The sequence below is a fragment of the Leucopleurus acutus genome (assembly GCF_964270905.1).
Source record: "Leucopleurus acutus genome assembly, chromosome: 18".
NCBI classification, from domain to species: Eukaryota; Metazoa; Chordata; class Mammalia; order Artiodactyla; family Delphinidae; genus Leucopleurus; species Leucopleurus acutus.
The window spans coordinates 52998125-53004226 of record NC_139160.1 but is presented as its reverse complement, the minus strand read 5'-3'; the positions used below and the strand labels follow the sequence as shown (position 1 = coordinate 53004226).

The 6102-nt window shown below is 39.3% G+C and overlaps 1 pseudogene across 1 annotated transcript; it reads right to left on the bottom strand.

The window, feature by feature from the left end:
- Window positions 1-3394: 3394 nt before the first annotated feature.
- LOC309974816 (SIN3-HDAC complex-associated factor-like) lies at window positions 3395-4055 on the bottom strand (annotated as a pseudogene). Its single transcript has one exon. The product of its transcript is annotated as an SIN3-HDAC complex-associated factor-like (transcript).
- Window positions 4056-6102: the final 2047 nt, after the last annotated feature.

Sequence of the window (6102 nt, the reverse complement as noted above, 5' to 3'; positions counted from 1 at the left end):
AAAGGTAAATCACAGAACAATTGAGCAAATGAAGGCTCTCAAAGTGTTGTCTTCAGAACTGCAGCATTAGTAACACCCGTGAACTTTTTAGAAATGCAACTTCTCCAACCTATGCAGGGCCTGCTGAAGCAGAATGGATGGCCATGGGCCCAGCAGTCTGTGTTTTAAAAAGCTTACAAGGATGGGCTTCCCTGGTGGCTCAGTGGTTAAGAATCCGCCTGCCAATGCAGGGGACGTGGGTTTGAGCCCTGGTCCAGGAAGACCCCACATGCCGCGGAGCAACTAAGCCCGTGTACCACAACTACTGAGCCTGTGCTCGAGAATCTGTGAGCCACAACTACTGAGCCTGCATGCCACAACTACTGAAGCCCGCACGCCTAGAGCCTGTGCTCTGTAGCAAGAGAAGCCACCGCAATGAGAAACCTGCACATCACAATGAAGAGTAGCCCCGTCTCGCTGCAACTAGAGAAAGCCCACGCACAGCATGAAAGACTCAACGCAGCCAAAAATAAATTAATTAAATAAATAAATTTTTTAAAAACTATAAAAAAAAGCTTACAAGGGATGCACAGAAAAGTTTGAGAAGCACTGCTATAGAATTAGAGAACATGTTAGAAGGTTGTGTCACCCACAAATTGGCACTTGCCATCTGCCTCTACAAGGTCTAAATTATGAGCCACTGCAGCTGCTGACCTTCAACACCGCCTGAAAGGAGCTCAAGGGTGAAGATCAGACATGGGGCACTCTGTGTTCTGGAAAAAACTGGCAGAACAGGTCTTCAGATAGCTATTTTCAGGAGCCGATTTTATGAGCCCAATTCTTGCATCTCCTCATATCTAGAAAAGCACTAAAATCCTTCATGGTGACGACTGCTCCTTGTCACTAGCAGAAACCTTCTGCAAAAAATGTGTGTTTGATTGCATGTACTCCTCCTTCAGCATTACATATATACTAACCTTCCCCCCTACTTCTTTGGAGCAGTTTCTCAGAGCTATCTGAAATGCCGTCTCTCAGGCTATAGTCCTCATTTTGTCCCAAATAAAACTTAACTCACAACCCTCATATTGTGCATTTTTTTTCAGTCGACAGTTGAATGACACCAAGCAAGGAGTTGAAAATATCAGGCAGGGGTGTGGGAGAGAGATCAGGCCTGGAAAATGTGACAGGCCAATGAAAACACAGGCCTTACTTCATACCTAGTAAAGGAGACATTTTGCAGGAAAGCCATTTACCATCCTCTAAATCATATTACCTTTCTTATCTACCGGTTGAACCCATCCTGACTGCTGGAATAAGACAAATGGGTAAAGCTAAGAAAATATCCTGCAAAAACTATACGAGGAAAGTATAATAAATAATTCATTGGGAACAGTGCCCAGGCATAAAAGAATTTGAGTAAGTTTAGAATTTGGGAAATTGATCGTGATTTCTGGAACATAAATATGGAAATGAAGACACAGAATGGTTGGAAGACATGCTATTTTACAGATCCAGAATAACAATGATAGGTTCTTCTTCTGGACATTTCCAGAATGATGATCAACGGAGAACACTTGATATGGCTGCAAACAGCCAGCAAAAAAATCTATATAGAGATTTGTATTCTAAATGGGAAATACTTTTGTGAAACTGAAATGTGGGGAACGGATAAAAGTTTTCTTGTATATTCTTTACTTCTAGGAGTATATGTGGAAGCTACACATCTGCTCCGGACGTTGCTCAAAGGAACGTGGAAGCCTGGTTTGTAGCAGGTTGAAGTGTTTTAAACATGAAGTGTGGGAAATAATAGCACAGTTACTGTCACGAAGGCCATCCTAGGCCAGTCACGTGGAAAAGAAATCCAAGGGCTTCAGCTGCCTGGGCACATCCCAGCGCCGTGGCCCACTGAATCTAACCACAAAAGGCCAGCTTCGGAAGACATGAAAGGGGGAAAGCAGGGTTCACAAGGGGATTGTTAATACTTCCGAGGAAAAAGGGAAAAACTAGCCAGGCTTCACGTAACAACAACAATCATTTCCCAAAAGTGCCTGGGCTAACTTCAACTCTATGTGAAGTGTAGTGTACAAAATTAGTTTGCATATTATTTGATGTTCTCTCTGGCCTTCTTTTTTTTGTTTTCTTTTTGGGGGGGGGCGGGTTCAAGTAAAAGGCTTTCAATGAAGGTTTTAGAATTGAAGAGCTCCACGTTTAGGATGTATCATCTAACACCTCAATGTTCAGAAAGCCTGACTAAAAGAAACCAAACCAAAAGCAACCCACTCAGCATTAACATACAACTCTTTCCTTTTAGCTGAATTTTACTTTAATATAGAATGAAAACAAAAACAAAAGCCCAAAACCCTAATAGGTTAACACAAGTCAAACAACCATTCTACACAAATAAAACCTTCACAAAGGTCAACCGAAGTAATCTAGAGCTAAAACTGAATTGTGCAGATTTTCAATGAAGTCACCAGTCATGTAACATAAATTATTTACACACTTGCAAGCCCTCTAAGAGATGTGCCTCAAGAAGCATTAACCTTGTTTTTTTCATGAGCCATCCTGAAGACTTGCACATTTTCTTTTTCAGATAATTTAACATTTTTAATACAGTGCGTTCTCTACCAAGTGCTAATGCTTTGGTACTATTCATACATGATTGCTTATCCTAAAGACTTGACATTTCCCTGAGAGGAACTTTGATTCTGCTTTAGAAGTGTCATATAAATTAAAAACTTTATCAAATACCAATATCGAGGGAGGTGACACAGGATGCAACATATGCAGTCAAGTTAGCTCTGTAGATTTAGAAATTACTCCTTCAAGATATTCACACTAGAGACCTTAGTCTGTCCTGCTTACTATTCAGTGGTACAGGTCTGAATCATCAGAACCTTGGCAACCCCTTAATATTTCACAGTTATTAACAACTATCTCTAGGGGCAAGTCTGTGTTTACTGAGTTATGACAAATTTATTATAAAGAAGGAAAACAAGTGTAGCCAGCCATCTTAAAAAATGCCCCAACTACTGCTTCTCAATATAGAAGGATTAAAACTACATACATTTATCATACAACAAATCCCATCTCTGTCCCCTGAGATTCCCCTAATTTCATTCATTAGAAGGGGATTTTTTAAAAAGACTTAAAGAGCATCTTACAGCAGCATTCAGCTTTCCCATGAAATACTCAGCACCTTAAATATTAAGTACACTTCGTTTTTTCTTTTAGTAAGCTAGATACTGGCTTCAGAGTTTGTGGAACTGGAGGGAAAACAACACACTCAAAACTACTCTAGGAATCTTCCTTTGGCAGAATAGTAGGTATCCAAGTTAAAACTAGGAGGGTCCTTTTGTTGCTTTGTTTTCCAAAATTTAAATCGTTTTTTGTTCCCCTTCTACATCAGCCTCAGTCACCACTCCTGAGTGGAGATGGGCAGAGGCTCTGGCCCCTTCTCCAGCGGCTTCCCAGCAGCTGCATTCTTATTGCTGCAGCAAGGCTTGAATAGATGTATGTCAACAAGGACTTCCCCAAAACGGCCTTTATAGCTAGTGCCACAGCGTATTTTCTGTCTTTTCTAGTACGTGAGATCTAAAAAGGAAAACACTGACGTTCTGTTAGAGCCAGAAGCCATCTCTGTATCTGACTGGTGACTGTAACGAGGAGACTGAGCTGGAGAGGCACCTAAGGTGGTACTGTGAGCACCAGAATTGTGACATTTAAATTCCTTCTGCAGTTGACTGATCTGGTTGCTTTTTATCTTGTTTCCAGATAGAGTTTTCACTTCCTTTGGTTTCAGTGTAGTCTTTAGACTGGGTCCTGCCCTTGCATCTACCACATGATTTCAGTTTTTTTGTTTGTTTTGATCCTGCTGGCACTCTCTTCCATCTTTTCACAAGCAGGACACTGGCATTACAGATGTCTCCTGAACGAGTCTCATGTAACCCAAAACAGCTCTGTAAGTCCTTTTCATAGCGTTAACTGTCAGTGAATTGAGAACTGGAGGATGTAGCGAGGCAAATGTAGCAGCCCTCTATACTTCGGTACACCTTTGGCTTGCGAAAACCAAACATCTTTTCTTCTGGGCAATAGTCTTAGTATGCTTTGAAGGCCACCAATAGTTCCTCCAATGTAATAACTTCCCCAATTCCACTTTCTAGATTCCTTCTGGGTAGTAAAGTGTTTCTTATATTCAAAAATACCTTTCAAAACTCAAAATGCCACTGGATGGACCCCTGGGCACGCGACGACCGAGACAGAGGCACCCAGGCAGCAAAGAGAACCGCTCCCCGGCGGCTCGGTGGGTAAACGCAGCATCTGGGGTCCGAGGGAAAGTTCCGGTGGAGAGCTGCCCGGCAGGGCGGGGCGGGGTGGACGGAGGGAAGCGCGTCCCTCGCCGCCGCCTCCCTCCCCTGTGCCCGGCCCTCTTCTTAGGCAGCGGTTCTCAGATTTGAGTGTGCATCACCGGGAGGGCCTAAACAAAAGCCCAGCTTCTGATTCAAGTAGGTCCACAGAGGTGCCTGAGAATTTCATTCTAAACAAGTTAGGCTGTTGGTTCAGAACCACACATAGAAAACCACTGAAATACTATTTAAGGTTCTTGAAGTTAAACTATTTTTTTTGTTTTTTTTGTGTGTTTTCCACTTCTCCTTTGATATCCCATCATACACACACACACACACACACACACACACCATAAGACCTAGAAATTTTTCCATAGTATAGTCCAGGAATCTTGTGATAACTGATGGCTGAAGACAGCTAGTATAACACCAGCTCTGTTACCCTCATGCCGACCACCCAGTATACTTATAACATTAGAAGAGCAAAGAAGGAAGGCCTACAGGTGTGATGATTCTTTTTTGTTTACCAAACAAAGGAATGGGAGCGTCTTAAAATTCAAGCTAGAACATAGGTATTCTACTAGGAAGCAAAGAAGGAAAGAAAGACAAGCCATAACCAAAAATTAGTTTTTTGGTAGTTTTAGAGAATAGCATGCAACTCTAACAGAGAAATTGGATACATGATGTCCTGGAAATAAAACTGACTAATAATACCTAAGAATTGGAACAAGCTGTGAGACCTAACGTTTATCAATATTTAAAAAAGGATAATCAATTTTACCAAACACAGCTGAAGCTGGACTAACTGAAAAAAGGGGGACTAGGATATGAGGTTATGGTCGTTTTCTAATGTTTTGATTCTATAGGTTTTCATTTGGAAGAAAAACATAGTTCATGAACTATGTGTGTGAAGATTAGTATTGCAGAGTAATTTTAAGTTTTAAAATGTATATACATTTTTTTAAATAAAATTTATTTTATTCCAAGTATAAAAGAATAAAAAGATGAATACAGCATTTTTGGAAATTTTTTGGAAAATTTAAAACTAAAATTTTAAAATGTTTACCCATATTCTCACCCTACAAATACAAGTTTTAATATCTGGCTGTATTTTAGTCTTTTTTCTAAGCATCACTTTTACATAATTTCGATACAAAACTGACACATAATTTTTACAGTGTTTCTTTTTCTAAATATTATAACGAGTGTTTACCATTATTCAAATATTTCATTAGCATATTTAATGTCAGTACACATTCATAAAGTATTACAATTTATTTAAATTTCCTTTATTGTCAAAACACTTTGTTCCCCCCTCTTTTTTTCCCTATTGTAAATAGTACTACAATGAGTACATTTGTACATAAAACTCTCTCTGTATTTAAGATGATTTTTTTTGGATAGATTCCCAAGTTTAGAATTACTTGTCTCAGCCTTGGTCATTTAAAAGACCCTTTCTACATATTGTCAAACTATTTCCCAAAGAGGCTATAACACCTTTTTTCTCTTTCTCACTAGCAATACTCTATGTCCAGTATTGAGCACTCCGAAATTTTTTTATCTCTGCCAATTTGATAAGAAAAAATTATGTCTTGTTTTGTTCTTATTTGCATTTCATTGTTTACTAATGAACTGAATCTTTTTCATGTTTGCTGATGAGAGACATTTTCTCTTGTATGCATTTCTGAACATTTAATTTAGTTAATTTTCAATTATATAAATATTTTCATATTTATTTATGAAAAAAATGAGTATGGATTTTAAGAATTTTTAAGAA